The sequence below is a fragment of the Canis aureus genome, chromosome 4 (assembly GCF_053574225.1).
Source record: "Canis aureus isolate CA01 chromosome 4, VMU_Caureus_v.1.0, whole genome shotgun sequence".
In the NCBI taxonomy this organism is placed as follows: Eukaryota; Metazoa; Chordata; class Mammalia; order Carnivora; family Canidae; genus Canis; species Canis aureus.
In genome coordinates this window covers 71,959,054-71,976,833 of record NC_135614.1, presented here as the reverse complement: position 1 = coordinate 71,976,833, position 17,780 = coordinate 71,959,054, and the positions used below count along the sequence as shown (strand labels likewise).

Sequence of the window (17,780 nt, the reverse complement as noted above, 5' to 3'; positions counted from 1 at the left end):
AATTAGTGTGGCTGATTTAGGTTGACCGTTCGGGGTGGGATGGATGCCAGTGAGAAAGTGGCATGGGGGCCAGACCTGTGTAGGGGTGATTGCCGCAATGCAGATTAAGAAATTTCAAAAGCCTGAACTCTTTTTATTTATTGCGGGTAAAAATAGTTATGGAAGTAGGATGTAAGAGATATTTTAAAGAGAAAACAGTCACTCATTGAACATGGTTGGGGAGGTGCAGTGAGAGGAAGAAATCCAAGAGGTTCTGAAGTTGCCTTTCTCCTCAAAATTGATCTATGGCAACAGGGGATAGGGAACCACTTACTATTTCCAGAAACTTGGAACCTATACCCAGACTTCAAGTTCAGTTGTGGTTAACAATGAACAAACAAACAAAACCCAAAGCAACTAGCAGGATGCAGGACTCAGAGCACTTTATCATGTGGCTAGCCAGGGCTAAGGTCAGCTAAGAACATCATATGCAAAGAATTCTTCATGTGGCTCATGACCACCTTACCTCCCGGAAGGTTGAAAAGTGATAAGGAGACACGTGATTCTGCTGCAAATTTTGAAAAGCTGGGACAAATTCGCTAAGGACAACTCTGCAGAAAGTAGCAGCTTAGACTTTGGGAAGGCAAAGAGGAGGAGCTCAGCTCAGTCAGACATGGGCTGTCACCATCAGGCGGGTGGATCCTGGGAGTTCAGAGAAAAGATAAGAGGTTGTGTACTCCCAAGAAGACGTTCTGACTACAATTCCATCTGGTGTGGATGGCACAGGACGTGGAGAGTGGGGGGCACAAGATGTTTCATGGTTTCCCAAGGTGCTTTCCGATGACCCTCAATTTTAGAAGACTATTTGTTAAAAGATGGAAGGAGTTACCATCCCATAACAGGTAAAACCATGACCGTGGGTCAGATAGAATAGAGGATAAATCCTGGCACTGACCCTTAGGAGCTGTGTGGCCTCAGAGAAGTTGTGCAACTGCTCTGTGCCTTCATTTCCTTATCCTTAATCTGGATGTAAGAAGTCCTTCCCAACTGGGTTGTTTAGGATAAAGATGCTAATATATGTAGAGCACATTTTCATGACGCCTGGCACAATGTCACTGATAGCTGTGTAAATATGTTCTACAAGTATATTGGAGAATCCACGATACAGATTGTAGAGAACACAAGAAAAAAATATTATTTTCATCTTTTAAATACTTTTTAATAAAAAGGGAAGAATTAGGAAAAAAATCAGAATCAGTTTCCACAGTTCTATTTTCTAGAGGAGTCTCTTCAGCACGCTTAGAGAATTCAATCAGTAGAGAAAAATGCAAAAGAAAAACGGGAAACCCCCTGCCCCTGTTAACAAGCCTGCTGAGCTCCCCTCGCCAAATGTAACCACCACTAACAGTTTATGATTACTTCCAGAAACCATTCAAAAACAAGTTTTACTTTTATTTTCTTATTTTTGTTTTAAAGATTCTGTTTATTCATTCATGAGAGACGCAAAGAGAGAGAGGCAGAGACACAGGCAGAGGGAGAAGCAGGTTCCCTGCAGGGAACCGGATGTGAGACTGGATCCCAGGGCCCTGGGATCATGACCTGAGCCTAAGGCAGACGCTCAACCGCCGAGCCACCCAGGTGCCCCAACAAGTTTTACTTTTAATTAAATGCAAAATAAGATGCAAAAAACCAAAATATAGAAGTTAGTCAAATACAGTGCGTGGTACAATATAAATCAGCAGCAGAAGCAAAAGAGCACACACACCCAGTTCTCCTCCTCTTCCTCCCCCTTCCTCCCACCCCCTCCCTCTACCCATCTCCTCTTTCTTCCCTTCTCCCCATTTCTTCCTGTCCTTCCTTTTCTTTTCTCCATGCCAAATTGGGAGACTGGCACTCACTGGCCTGAGAGAACTAAAGATCCAGCCAAGAGAGGAGCCTGCCCTGTGCCTGGCAGGGCTGAGCAAGGTCAACAGGTGCACCTCAGTGATTTATCTCTGGGAACCAGGAGGGCCCAGGGAAGAAATGAGGGAAATGCTGCTCCTTGCATTTAAGGTACTTTGGCGACAGGAGAACTGGATCCCGAATCTCAGAAAGCACATCAACGTGGATGCCCCCAACAGACTAGTAGCGAGCACCTTCTAGAATGGGTTAGTAAAGAAGCTACGGGAAAGGAGATTCTTAAAGGCCAAACTGGACCTGCCTCCTTCTCTTTTCTGACAGGTTTACTAGACCTAGAATCTACAAGGAACGCTGTAGACACAGTGAGTCTGGGTGTTGTGAGGCAGTTGACAAAGTTGTTGGTGATATCCCTATGGGGAAGTAGAGAATGTGATCTGGGGACAGACGTGCCTGTGGCTTCCTAGTTGGTGGGGCCACCAGAGGTAAAGGCTGCTGAGGAGGGGACTTGATAGGTGGTGTCCAGGAAACTTCATCCACATCCTCCTCCTCAGCAAGGCCGTGCTTGGCAGGAGAACTTAGCCTTATCTGATATCCTTTTTCTTTTTTAAAAGAGAACATGCTTTGGGGCACCTGGGTGGCCCAGTTGGTTAAGCATCTGCCTTTGGCTCAGGTCACAATATCAGGGTCCTGGGATCGAGTCCCTCATTGGGCTCCCTGCTCAGGGGGGAGCCTGCTTCTCCCTCTGCCTCTGCCCCTCCCCCAGCTCGTTCTCTCTCTCTCTCTCTCTCTCTCTCTCTCTCTAACAAATAAATACATTTAAAAAAATAAATAAAGGAGAATGTGCTTTTTTTTTAAAGGTTTTATTTATTTATTCATGAGAGACACACAGAAAGAGAAAGGCAGAGACACAGGCAGAGACAGGCAGAGACACATGCAGGCTCCATGCAGGGAGCACGACGTGGAACTTGATCCCAGGTCCCTAGGATCACGCCCTGGGCTGAAGGTGGCCCTAAACCACTGAGCCACCCGGGCTGCCCAAATCACATACATTTAATAAGAAAATATCCTTTTGATGCTTCCCCACCTTTGGGAAGGGAAATTTCCATCATCTAAGTTCTTTGTGCTGAACTGATCGCAAAAATTGCTAGAATTATTCCCCCATTCCTATATATCCATAGATATATAGGACCAAGACCTTGTGGCATCTTCCATCAAGAGATGTTCCTGTCAAAAAAAAAAAAAGAGATGTCCCTGTTCCTCGAACAGAGGGATCTAGCCACTTGCTGTGGCTAATCAAACGGGGGCGTGGTGGTATAACAGATCTCAACCCAAGTCTTGAGTAGCTGAGCGTGTGTTTTCACTTTCACTCTGCCACCTCGATACCACCAAGTCCAGGCTCGCCTGCAGTGTGAGAAGAAACACTCACGTCGACACCCAGCTGACAGCTAGCACACTGCCGGCATGTGAGCAGGGCCAGCCAGCCCCAGCCAGCCCCAGCTAGCCCCAAATCTGCCACCTGGCCACTGACAGGTGAACAAGCCCAGTCGAGATTGGACAGGCCTGGCCCCGATCAGCAGAACTTTCCAGCCTATCTGTTGACTCGTGAGCAATAATAAAGGCTTATTATCTTAAGTCACTGTGTTTGGGGTTGGTTTGCTACATAGCAAGAGCCAATTGTTACAGGCCGCACGCACCTCCTGCTCTATCTGTCCTGCTACGCCGGCACTCACACTCTTTGCCTCAGCTATGTTCTGAACACACCGTCGTGTTTGTTCCTCAGCCTCACAGATGCAAAACCTCTGCCTGGCTTGCCCACCTGCTCCCTCCCCCATCCTTCATCTGGCTGATTCCTCTCCTCCCTGGAGCCTCATCTCAGGCATCACCTTTGCAGCATTCCCAGGGCCCCCCTTCCTCCAGCCTCTCCCCACCTCCTGCCTCTCCTGCGTGTTGCTGGTCCTCATTGCGCCTCCGTCACAGCCCCTACCCTAGGTTACAGCAGCTGTGAATTTAGCTTTCCCTTCTTGCTTCACTAGGAATTCTTTGAAGGTAGAAATCTTGTCCGCGGTCTGTTACTTCAACAACTACTTCAATTCCTTACATGCGGCCAGGACTCTCAAAGTGTTTGTGCCATGGTATGGTTAAGTGTGCCAACGAGCTAACGAACAAACCCAAAACAAGAGAGTGTATTTAGTCTTGAAAAGAGAAGATACAAAGGGCATTAATGATGCAAAGTTAATATATCATGGTATATATATACCATGAGCTTGGAGATAGGTACAGGTCACCAAGTAGGTCTTCAATGGTCCAGCGCAACCAGTTGATACCTTTCAGCTCCTTTAGCCACCCACTCCTCGCAGGCAACAGGTGCTCTTCAAAGCCGAGGTCACCACTGATGAAAATGCTTGTCTTTGTGAGGAGTCCCTGAAAATATCCTATGAAATCCGTCTTTTAGCTGGGGCCCAAGATCACGCATCACAATGCCTGGGAAGCCTGTGGAAGCTTCCATCCACAACTGAGCTGCTGTTTCCATCACGTTGAGGAAAGGCAATCCTACACACAATATGATGAGAGCACCCACAGCATTTATTGGTCACCTCAAGGAAAAGACTCCAAAGTAACAAGATAACTTTTTTCAAAGAATTTTTTCAGACTCGTCATATGGAAGAGAAACCCTCTGTCAAGAATCCTAAAAAAGCCAAGCGAGGACCACTGGAGGTTGAAGTCAGATATGTGTCTGAGGGGATCTCCTAATAATTAGATTTGTTTTAAAGTGGAGTGAACAACTCATAAGAAATAGTGCCCCTTTTTTTGTCCTTGGAGATGTCCAAAGAGAAATTGGCTGACAACAAGGAAGTTTCATGCTCTGGAGTCCCCTGTGCGTGGCTATTCAGCAAAAGATAGCTCCATTTGAGAATTACCATGTGCCCGCTTCCCAGGAACTATCTGCACTGATGACAAGTATCTGTCGAAGGGCGGTAAACATGTGTGATGATACCTGCTTAACTCCAAGACTCTTTTCATGCAAACGGCATTACAGCCTCAATCATATTTGCAGAGAACACCATCCTCCAGCTGGACTAAACAGACCAGAGGTGGACACTTGACACGAGCCTGAATGCCAAAGATGGAAATTTGGGGATCGTGTGGACACAGAGAGCTGCTCTGCTGAGACACACACAAATAAATGCTGAGCGAGCAAATACTATGTGCCAGGCACTGTTCTGGGCGTCGGTGAGCCTGCAGGAAACAAACCAGATAAAAATCCCTGTTTCACGAAACTCACATTTAGTACAGGGCCAGGAAACAAAGATAAGAGGCAGAGAGACAGAGAGCAAAAGAACAAGGCCTCAGTTTCCTGGCAGGCCCCTGAGAATTGCCTGTGGGTTCTGTGAGAAACCTCAATGGTTCTCCAATAAACTCCCTGCTTGCTTATGCCCACCGGAGTTGGTTTCTGCTGTTTGCAACCCCAAGGGGCTTAACTAAGATTCCACGTGAAATGCATTTGGCTTCACCCCCATCCTCTTCACAACCACTTTGGGGCAGGTGGAGCAGGGCATCTTTTTAAGATCGATAGGTCAGAAGCCAGTGGAAGAGAACGAGAAAACTTTCCTTGCCATCCTTCTACCGATCAGTTCTCGAATTTAGGGGCCCTGGCTTTCTACTTTCCATAATAAGGAAGACGGAGAGAAGCTGCTTCCCCAGATATTCAGGATGGCAGAGCAAAGGTTACATGATAGGCAAAGTTTCATGCTCTCTACCGCGTCCAGGTATTATTATTATTTAATATTTCTACAAAACTGTGTGATAAGCAAGGAAGTACATTCTCCACCCAGGCTTAAAATAATAAATAAAATCATTCCAAAACAAGGGGAAAAAAAGTTCTTTCCCCAAGAGCTTAGAGGGGAGAGGCACGTCGAACAATACAGGACAGCGATGTGGCCTGAGATGTGTTCAGGAAGTTTTAAATAGACCGTGTCGCAGTGTGGTCAGGTTTCCAGGGGCTTTTTGAGAGAGCAAAGGGAGAGCTATTTGGATGGCCTGGGGCCAGCGTGCTTATGGGAGGAGGGGTCCAGGTCCTAGGACAGTGTACCCCTCCTCCAAGGAGCCGCTGGTCCTCAGGCTTTAAGTTTTGGAATCTTCAACTTATTAAGAAAGAGGGTAAGAGATTACAACAAAACAAAACAAAACAAAAACAAAGAAAAAAAACAAAAACAAAAAACCCAACCAACCAACCAAACAAAACCAAACAAAAGCGCCTTGGCCATTTCACCAAATCTGCTTTTATTTTAATGACTCTGAGATGCAGATCTTCTTTCAATATTCTGCTTGCTGATTAATTTCCTGTTGACTCTGAAGGTAACTAAAAACCTCTTGGATGAAGCAGAAATAGCCCTAATGCAAGTGATTCTTAGTAATGGGATTGAGTCACTTGGGACAGCCTTCAGGGGCTTCCTCTAAGCTCCTCGTGAGTGGGCGCTTTTTGGCACTTGATAATGTAAAATGTGTCCTCTCATAAACATGTTCAACATAAAGTCATTCTCCTCCCTCTTCCAGTGTCCTGGGAAGGTCCACCTCTGTTCACTTCTAGAGGCACAGCACTAGCCAAAGTTGTGAAATCCGCTCTGCCTGCTGTCCTCCTTCTGCCCAGATCACTTTCTTTGACCTTTCCCAGCAGTTTTTGACACTTACCTCTCTCTCCATGTTCAGGTTCCTCATTTTGATGTAGTCACTCAGTTATTACAACCTGCAGAAAGAAAACACTTTTATATTAGTCATGTACACTTGAGTATGAGCTTACATCAGATTACTTCTCCTAGGGGCACCCACCTATAAACCCTTGCATTTGAAGGGCAGGGAGGTTTAAGGGAAAAAAAACAGGGCGATGGTTGTTCAAAGACTCCAAAATCCCCTTCAGTTGAGTTTCTTGGGCCAGGCACTTCACTTCTTAGCCTTGATTTATTTTCTTAATTCTATAACATCAGAGGTTTAACTGGATCATTTCTAATAGCAGGGGGGATATTTGAGGAGAGCTGGAGCCTCCCCAGGTCTCGGAGCCAATCACATTGTGTTCAGCCTCTTTCATCTAAATGCCAAGGGATCCGAGGGCACCTTCCAGCAACTGAGATCCAATGTCTGAAGATTTTCTGTCTGGGAAAGTTCCTGCCAGGATTTTATGCAAGGAAAGCCACATTTATTATTCTGGGTATTTATTCACACCTAAAGTTCCTAATACTAACTTCCTAAGACTACTTAATACGGCATGATCACCACGAAATAAGTTTATAACTAAGAAATGTAGGAACACACCAGCCCTAAGCTCTCCGTGGAACTGCCAGCCGCCTCTTGTCCCCACGTGTGCCCTTCCCACGTGGCTCCCCAGACAGCACAGTGGTTTCCAACCTTGGCTGCACATAAATCCCCTGAGGAGCTTTTAAAAGTGTGGTGCCCAGGTCACCTCCGGGACCAGCTACGTCAGCCTTTCTCTCTGCAGTGGGACCAGACCACAGTATCTGAAAAGCCTTTGGAATTCCAGCTTTCCTCAGCATTGGGGGGCTCCTTTCAGGATGTACGTAGGACCCAAGGATCCTCGGAGGGGAGCACATCTCCCAACCCCTGGCTGGCTGGAGGAGTTACTCTGCCTCACTTTTCTTCTTCTTCTCAAAATCTCTGTGGGTTGAGGAGTCTCCATTGCTTTACTTCATTTCACTTGGAAAATCATACTTTGTATGTACCTTCTTCTATTCAGCCTCATTTAACCTTGAATACCCCACAGGTCAGCCTCTTGGGCATCCAGTCGCTCAGACTCTGGGGTCTTCTTGTCCTTTAATATGCTCAGTTAGGGCCACCTGGGTGGCTCAGGGGTTGAATGTCTGCCTTTGGCTCAGGGTGTGATCCCAGGGTCCTGGGATCGAGTCTCGATCGGGCTCTCAGTGGGGAGCCTGCTTCTCCCTCAGCCTGTGTCTCTGCCTCTCTCTCTCTGTCTCTCATGAATAAATAATTAAAATACTTAAAAAAAAAAACATGCCCAATTAAATTTAAGTGCTCGCTCAATGTATCTAAGGATTCCTAGGGATCTGCATTTCCAGTGACACCTCTTCTGGCCCTTCTCTCTACTCTCTGTATTATCTCCTACCACCATCATCCATCTTTCCCATTTTTCTCCATGGTCAACACCTTTCCCATTCCTTCATTCTCTCAAAGCACCATTCACAAAGGACTGTGTGTGTAACAGGTTTTATGGATAGTTTCGTGCTAATAACAGGCATTATTGCACGGAACACCACAGGCATCAATTTAAAATTGAACATCAAACTTCACCATCCCAAGATCCAGCAGCCATGGAAAATTCCAGTCACATGGAAGTATTTTTTATTTTTTGGCCACACCTACTCAAAAGACTTTGTCATCTCTTCTTTTGCTGTTAGACTCTATTCTCCCAAATTCCTGATCATTTTTTAATGCGAGGAAATTCACCTTTCAACACCTTGGGCTAAATAAACTAGCCCCTGATGACTTTAACACATCTCCCTATGCTCATTTGCTTGGCAAAACAGAGGGCCCAAAGCATAAAGGAATGCACAGAGATCAGCCTAACATTTTCCTTTTATCCCACTCGCTTTTCTGAGCAGAGACACTCTCTGAGGTCATGACTTCCATGGGTCTGCTCTCCTTGTTCTGTTGTACCCATTCTGGTCTGATATCAATTCCTTGACCTAGCAATCAGTCCATAGCTGAGGAGCTACGAGATCTCTCTGCTAGACGCTGGTGTAGGCAGCAAAACATCAGAGCTGGAGGGACTCAAGGGTAGCCCAGCTCCTCCACTTAGGGGTGAGTAAAATCAAGAGCAGCCTGGTATCATCAGCCAGGGAGAGCGGAGTGGTCTGTGGTGGGCACTCAGGCCTCCCGGATTCACACACAGTTGTACAGCAGTGTGGCCTTGGACTAACTTCTCTGTGTTATTATTAGCTTTGAGGCTAATAATAGAATCCATCTCATCATGCCAATAGGATAAATGAACGATTGCATGCAAATGCACTGGGAATAGTGTTTGCACACAGTACATCCTCAATCTTATTATGACCTAGGGTCCCACAGTCAGTTAGGAAAAAAAAACAGATTGAGAATCCAAGCCTTTGATCTCCTGTCCTCTGCACCTCCTACACGTCGAGGTAATAAAAGATCACATAGGTAAGTTTTTCACAAAATCTTGCCATCTGGCTGGGTAAACAAAGCCAAAACATCTAAAACAGTCAGGGCCAGCCATTAAGGAATGACTGAAGGATTAAAGCAGTGCTTCTTAAGCAGGGCTACACATTAGCATCATCTGGGAGATTTTTCAAAGTCCTGATGCCCAGACCATACCCCAGACCAATTAAATCAGAATCTCTAGGGGAGCGTGGGACCCTTAGCAGCAACATGTTTTAAATCTCCCAGGTAATTTCAGTATTTAGCCAAGGAAGAAAATCACTGATTGGAGCAATCATGACCCTCGCCTGCCCCCCTGCCATGGGCCATCTCAGATCAAAAAGGGGACACGATTTGCTTCTGATCACAAGTACTTTGGAAAAGAATCTCAAGACTCCTTATTCAGTTATTTTTTTAAACTCTTATTTATTTTTTAAATTCAGCTATAATTAACATACTCTTAAGTGGAATTTAAGAAACCAAACAAATGAACAAAGGGGGTGAAAAGGTCACTATTTTTTTAAAGCTACCATTGATTAGGACTTTTGTGTGCCAGGCTAGACCCTTCTGGTGCCTTACCTCGCTGACACAGCACAACGATCCAGTGAGGCCGGTTCTATAATGAGTCCTGCTTTATAGATGTGGAAACCAGGGCTTGGAGAGATGAAGTTACTTGGCCAAGTAACACAGTGACAATGTTCTTGGATCCGGGACTCAGGCATAGGCCTGCCAGCCCCGAGCCCATGGACACAGACCGTGACTTGCTCTCACCTCTCTGCCCCCTGAAGCGTCCTTTCTCAGATATCCCTCTCTCCCCTGCCACCCACAATCTGCAGGCAGAGCACTTCCCAATCTGTCACCACCACCTCCACCCTCCTCAGCACCACGACCCAAACCCCAATGTCTGTCATTTTTATAAAATATTGTTCTGCTTTTGCCTTTGCTCCCATCTCCCTGCCCCCAAAGAGACCAACTGTCCCCTCTCTCTCACAAATATTTATACAGCCTTTTTCTTGCTAATTCCCACTGTTAGTTCCCTTCCCATTTCTAGCTACTTTTACATCTGGACTGCTGAACTTCTTTATAGCCTCCCCAGCCTACTTCTACTAAAAATATTCAGCACAGTGTAAGGCAAACCTTTGTCCTCATCTGCTGTGTTCTCATCCCCAGTCTTTCAGAGTATAATTACCTCACTCTGAAAAGCCTTCATCAAAAGAGCTTACATTTTCTTTTCCTTTCTAAAGCTAAATTCCTTACTATGATGTATTAATTATCTATTGCTGTATAACACTATTACAGCAAAATTACTAGCTTAAAACACCACACATTAATTATCTCATGATTTCTATTTATCAAGAGCCCAGGAACAACTTAGTTGGGTGCCCCATCCAGTATCTCTTGAGACTCTCATCGAGGTGTGGATTGGGGCTGCAGTCTTATATGAAGCTTAACTGGGGAAGGATCCACTTCTGAGCTCATTCAGGTGGCTGCAGCATTCAATGCCTTGCAGTTGAAGGTCTGAGCACTTTGATTAGGAACCCAAACTTCAGCTCCTTGTCATAACATATCCTCCACAGACAGCTCACAACAGAAGCAGTTTTCTTCTTCAAAGACAGCAAAGTAGGAGGTCTCCTTGCAAGTTAAGGATTACAATCAGGGCAGCCCGGGTGGCTCAGCGGTTTAGTGCTGCCTTCAGCCCAGGGTGTGGTCCTGGAGACCCGGGATCGAGTCCCATGTCAGGCTCCCTGCATGGAATGGAGCCTGCTTCTCTCCCTGCCAGTCTCTCTCTCTCTCTCTCTCTGTGTGTGTGTGTGTGTCTCATGAGTAAATAAATTAAATATTAAAAAAAAGAATTACAATCATCTATACTATAATCACCTACACATAATCTTAGTCTAATTCCCTTTGCCATGTCCTGTTGATTAGAAGCAAACCAAAGGGTCTGTCCACCTTCAAAGGAAGGGATAAAGACATGGATACCAAGAGGCAAAGATCATGAAGATAAGCCTCCTTAGACTTTGTCTTCTACAATGGGCTGCCAGCACTATTCCCTCCCCCAAATCCTGCTGCTCCTTCTGAGTGTTCCCTCTTCTTTCTACACCTCCTCTTCCTGCCTCCTGGTCTTTGCCCAGATTGCCCCAAATTTGGAGGGCAAGGGAAGTGAAATTTCTTCCACCTCCCAACCCTTGCTCTAAGGACAGGAAAGGCATTTAGGCAGAAGCCCTTCAATGTCAGTTAAGGTCATACAATTTGGCAATGTAACCCAGGGTAAAAGGGGTCAAATTCCACCCCCCCAACATAAAAGGGGCTCAGCACAAGTTTACATGAAATAGTCAAATGTATACAGATGAGAGGAATATAAGTTTGTCACGCTAATCAAATGGCTATAGTTGGAAGGAAATTAACCCTGTTATGATGAGGTGAGTTTAATTTTGGACATTCAAAGAGAAAATAAATCATAAGCCAGGGTGGAAACCCTTCCACTCTTTCCCACTGGCCCAAACTCACCCATGTAGATGATATAGATACAGATACAGATATAGAGATAGAGATAGAGATAGATGATAAAGATACAGATACACTGCCCCCTTTAAGCCAGTCATCTCAGAGATCAGAACTCACTCTTTTTCCTAATGAATCAGCAGAAGTTAGGCTGAGGAGAAAGCCCATTACAAAGGATGTAAAAAACAAGAAAATACCAAATGGTGTAGGACTTGATCATTTTCCTAGGGAGTGGTAAGTTTTACCTTGGGAAAAAGGTATATGAGAGTATGAATCAGAATTAGTTTGAGCTATAAAAACCACAAAATTCCCAAATAAGAATGACTTAAACAAAAATGAAGATTGTCTCTCTCTCTCATGTTCAAGAAGTCTGAAGATAGCCAGAGCAAGGTTGGTAAATAACCCATGGGGGCAGAGAAGCAGACTCCTCTATGCTGCTGTGCCAAGTACAACCTCCATTCTCAAGATAACTTCATGGTCAAAGTGATTGCCAGAGTCCTCCACATTGCATCAGTCTTTCGGTCAGTAAGAAGGAGAAAGGAGGAAAGAAAAGCATCCTCTACTGTATCTAAGGAGACACTATGGAAGCTACACACAGACTTCTGTTAACTACTCCCACTGATCCCACTGGTATCATATAGTCACATCCGGCTGCAAGAGAGGCTGGGAACTGTAGTATTTATTCTGGTCAACTAAGTGTCTGAATAAAAATCATCCATGTCAAAGGGGCAAGTGCTTATTGGTAGACAAAAAGCATCCTGCTACCCAGGTGTAGTGACATGAAGATGCACCCCTGCCTGTCCCTGCAAGGGAGGACATGCTACCCTAGCTCTTGGGAGTACCATCCATGGACAGCCTCCCACTCAAGTCAGCTGCAGGGAGTTGCCTGACTCAAGGACTTGTCCACGTTCAGTGGCTGAGATGGGGGCATGGAAGTTGGCCTGTCAGCCAAGTGGAGGACAACTCTGACAGGCCATCTTGGCTCCAGAGCCCCTATGGCGTTGGCCACGGTTGCCATTGGGGAACTTGTAGGTTCTACTTCTCCTCATCTCAATCCTGCTCCCACTTCCTCCTTTTCACAGCTGTTGACCCCAGAGGACTATGTAATAAACACTCTGTGCCCCAGGCTCTGGTTCCCAGGGAACCCTACCCACGAGAACAGGGGAAGAGGATTTAAAGAGAAAAGATGCAGAAAGTAAAGAGAATAGAGAGAGTTAGGAAATAAAGAAGTACATGAGGCTCACCATTAGTCAGAGTTCCCCAGAGAAACAGAACTTCCAGGATGTGTGTACATGGGTGCAGGTATAAATATAGAGATTCACTCTAAGGAATTGGTTCACACAATTTCAGAGGCTGGTAAATCTCAAATCTACAATGTGGCCTGGTAGGCTGAAGGCCCAGGACAGCCAATTGTGCAGATGAAGTCCAAAGGCAGTCTTGGTTCAGGGAGGCTGGTTTTTTGGTTCTGTTTAGGCCTTCAACTGATTATTTGAGGGCCACTCACCTTATGCAGAGTAATCTGCTTCCTCCAAGTTTGCAAATTTAAATGCTAATCTCAACCAAAAACACCCTCCATGTTGACACATAAGATAACTTTCAGAGACAACCTCTTGGGACCCAGGAAGCTCCCCAATGGAACCTCCACAGATCTCCCTTCATCCCCCAATAATCACATGCATACATGTACACAGGCCAAGGTAGTAGACATTTGCACTTAGGGTAGTTCACCAGAGCAAGATTCCTGATGTCAGCATCCCCTCTGATGCCCTGAAAAGCTGTAAGACTTCACTAAAACCCTGGGTAAAGAATCAGTCCAGGTATTGCATATTAACTTCAGGAAAAGTGACAGGGGTTGGGATCCAAAAATACAAAATGGAGAGTGTTTCCTTTCATCCAGGACAGAAATGGCAACAGCTGGAGCTGCCATGCGACATGTATGTACAAACAATAAGTGAGGCAGGAAAGGTCATTCTGTCCTGCCTTCCATGTCCAAGTGAGAACAGAAAAGAAGAAGCCATCAGAAAGATTCAGCAGGCAAGGCCTAGCATATCCTCCCAGCTCAGGGCTGGCCTGGCGCCTTTCAGGTTTCCCTGCCCAATTCCATCCATTCTTTACCGTCCTTATACTTATGCACCCTTTCACAACCCCTTTTTGTTCTGTTAGCTGTACGTTAAGTATGTATTATAGTCATTTTTGTCTTTTCTGTTAGATTTTGGCAACCCAACTACAGTGATGATGTCCACTCTTTAATATGTACTTACAAGAGCCAAGGATGGCTTCACTTCTCATGTGCCCTCAAAAAAAGTCAGGACCAAGAGCCTATCATTAGAAAGGCAGATTATAACAGAAGGGGTGTTGGTCATATGTTACCATAGCTTTCCTGGCCAAAAAAAAAAAAAAGAGTATATACCCTATAAATGACAGTGGGAGATTTAGAAAAAAAGCAATTACTTGTCCTCCTTTTCTTTGTTAGGATATATCCAAGGTACAAGAAAAGAAATTTGGAAGACTCAGAAGAGAGTTTAGAGCAGGGCAGCTTGTGCTGATTAAAAAGCCCAATCCTCCTGGGAACCGAGACAGAGAAAGAACATGATTTGTTCATAGTCGGACAGTTCATTAGTTGTGAAGCTGGGTTCTTAACTCAAGTCTTAACTCCCATGATATGCTATAAACGGTACTCAGGTTTCCCAGCTTCTTATTTCCATTCAATAAACCTCATCATTTTCACAAAAGCAATATCGCATGCCAATGGGACTTTCCAGTGTTTTCTGATGGGCTGGCAGATGGTCCTTAGACTCTTGCTGAACCCTGACTTGTCTTCTCATTGCATCCCCAACTCCGTCCTCAGTTTCCTTGCCAGGCACAGGGCAGGGAGAGGATCCTGCTAATGCTTCCCAGTAGCAGCCTACAGAGCCCCAGTCTCTAGGGATTTGCAACACCTGGCATTTTATTGGTTTATATAATGGTCATCTCCTCTCCACTCCGACCCTCATCAAAAGTGCAATCAGGCACAACAAAATGACTTAAAAAAACAAAAAGATATTTAGCATACCTCCTTGAGACAAACACAACAGCTATGCTTCTGGCATCGCAAACAAAGGCCCTCACAGCCCCTCCCCCCAGGAAAATTAATAATACATGGAGATTTTCAGGAATTGCTAGAAGTGTGACACCCACCCTTTCCAGATTTCCCGGAAGAATTCTGATTCGTTTCTGACAAATAAGCTCCTTTAAGCATGTAATGAGATTTGATTTGATTTTTAGACCTTTGTAAATGTTTTCTGTCCATCAAACCGTGCATCAGAAGAAATCACCCTGCACTGGACCTTGCGGAGGGCTATCACCCAGTGTAAAGAATGAACTGGAACAGGAGAAGGCAGGCTGAGCACCTTCAGGCAGGTCTGGTCTCCAGCTCCTGCCACCCCTCTTCCGGCCTGCAGGTCAGTGACCATAGGAAGGCAAACACCTACACTCTCGCCTGGCACCCGATTGTGGGGGGCATGCTGCTCCCCACAGAGCAAATTTCACTTTGCCTTTTGCAGAGGATGAATGTTACTCACTTTCCCTTCTGAGGGTTATGTGATGACCTGCTATGGGCCACATCTTCAACTGAGTCATGAGTGCCAAGTTGCCAGGCATGCCCACTCGATCATATTTGACACGCAGAAGTTCTATAGAAGCCCCCACCCACAGAAGCAACTTGACAGCACAGTCCAGACCAGCTCAGCTGCAAGGCAGGAGGACTGGCGGGGGGTGGATCTCACCCAGTCCCTCAGACATTTGCCCTGCACCCGGCCCAGACCCTTCCCTGTCCTTCCCTCCCTCTCCACGCCCACATCTCCAGGCTGGTCAAATCCGGGTTTAAAGGCACCAGCCTGATGTACCCTTTCTTCAGGAGGTTGTGGCCAGTTTCTGGCTGCAGGAATGCGGCCCCCTCCAACAGCCCTCAGCCAGAGCACACTGTGCTCCTATTTCTCTTCCTGTCACCTTCCGATTCATTTCCTGTAAGCTGTGACCCTTTCTGGGGAACATTAATTAACCATGATGTTTTGTTTTTTTTTTTTTTTTCCATCAGAATTCTAGGAAAGTGACATCTCTCTGACTCACACTACTGCGGCTTAAAAAGTATTTACTAAAAGAAAAAAAAAGTATTTACTATATTCGATTGAGGCAGATGAGTTTTGTGCTAGATACTTACTGTATGGATTTACGACCATCTGTAACCATTCTGGGAAAGAAAAAAAAGAAATCAGCACCACTAGCTGTGAATAAAGCTCGCCGTATCACTAAAACTGAGTGAAAACATATGGGATGAAGTATCTTTAAATGATCTCATAAATGTCTTTATTTAGAAATACAACAGACTTCCTTTATAAAGCTAGTTTCAAAAATAAAGTTAACACCACCCTTGGACCTTATAGTCCACCACTCGTTGCTTGATAAGAGAGTGGTTTTACAACCTATATTATCATCTACCTAAAGGGTTTTACAATCCATACAGTCATAAGCTTGCAAAATAAACTATGCAAATTTATGTGGACCAGGGTCTAAATTAATTTGGGTCTAAATAAATCAAACCCTAGCGAGACCATGATTTAATTAAAAATTGAAAATATGACTCATGGCACTTAAGTCTACTGATGTGTCCTGCCAAGGGAGGCGTCATCGCTATGACAGAGACAAATGCAGGAAAAGCTGGTGGATTCTTCAACGTCTAAATAGAGAGAGGTATCAAGATAAACACGGAATTCTAAGAGTTCCTATAATTGCTGAAATCAATGTTTTTATGGCAATTTCAGAAGGAGGAAGCTCTCAACATCCATTCTGCAAATAAAAAGGCATTAGTTTTTTTATTGTCACTTTTTCTCCCTCTACTTTGGGGTTTTCATGGTTCCCCTTACCATCTTGTGACTATGTATATACTTCTTACAAACTTTATTTTTGTTCCTGTTGTTACTTTGCATATTACTACTTGTACAAACTAATTTTTTTTTACATTTTTTTTTATTGGAGTTCAATTTGCCAACATATAGCATGTCACCCAGTGCTCATCCTGTCAAGTGCCCCCCTCAGTGCCCCTCACCCAGTCACCCCAATCCCCCACCCACCTCCCTTTCCACTACCCCTCATTCATTTCTCAGACTTCTATTTTCTGAAATAGGCTCACTGCTAGCAGGGCCCCTGCTGTGTCCCAGGAGTTTCTGCAAATCTGTTTGTTAGGCTTCCTTCCTGGGATATATGCATATCATCTTTCACCTGGCTGAGGCCCCTCTTAGCCTTGTGTCCCCAACAGGGACCTGTGACCCCTGTTGGGTGACCCTGGGCATGCAGCAGATTTCAGGTCACAGCATGTGAGGCAGGGATGCCTGAACCAAAACCAGGACACAGGAGCCGACTAGCATCTGTTAAAGATATGGGGATGGTACTAGGTTTTCCTGGAAACCTTGGGGGACCCAGTCTGGGAATCACAGATCTGCATCTGACTCCCATGTTACAGGCAGTACAGGTGGAGAGGAAGCAGGGGCCCCAGCAAGACACCAAGTAGATTAGGTTTGTCTCCATTCCAGCTCTCTCCCTGGTCTATGTGCAGCCCACCCACCCCATCCCGCTCATGACTGGCTCCTCCCCGAGTGCTCTGTGAGCAGTGCCATTTTGTAATAGATTCTTTCTCCAATTTTTCCAATTAAAGCCTTTCCATCACATTGGTGTTTTGAGAAGAGTCTTTCATGCCTTCAGGCAAATGAGTCAGCAATTTGGGAGTTTGGGGTCTCTGATAGGGTGACAAAGGGGATTCTCTTTGAAGCCAAAAGGTACTTGGATGTTCTCCAGACCATCCGGGGCTTCTGGAACCTGTGCTCTATCTCACCCCTTTCCTCCTCCTCCTCCTCCACCTCCACCACCACCACCACCGTGGGGCCTTCCATTCCTCCACAACAGGCTGGCCCGGAGAGCTGCATGAATTGGGAAAGGTCATCCTGTGGAGGCTGGGAAATACTGCGGCTCTTGGAAGATTGGGATTTCCCCACATGCTGACCTTGCTCAGGAGACTAGGAGGGAGCTGATGCAAATCTCTGAATTATCAACCCTTCCTTGGGTCCTTCTTCCCCAAGCTCTTACACAAATTTTGAGAGACTCAGAGAGAAACATATTTAGGATCAAGTCTAAGTAAGATGCCCCAGAATGTTCCTCAAGAATAGCCAAAATCTAGGGCCTAC

The 17,780-nt window shown here is 45.4% G+C and overlaps 1 long non-coding RNA gene across 3 annotated transcripts in view; it reads right to left on the bottom strand.

The window, feature by feature from the left end:
* The window catches only part of LOC144312966 (uncharacterized), a 50,062-nt gene that overhangs the window by 5,592 nt on the left and 26,690 nt on the right, over window positions 1–17,780 (bottom strand). For 2 of the 3 annotated variants that reach the window (XR_013378612.1, XR_013378613.1), the window contains one exon: window positions 6,568–6,622. This is a non-coding gene — a long non-coding RNA (uncharacterized LOC144312966). Of the gene's footprint in view, window positions 1–6,567; window positions 6,623–15,763; window positions 15,794–17,780 lie in introns of all 3 variants that reach the window. The other variant, XR_013378611.1, reaches the window with a different exon arrangement.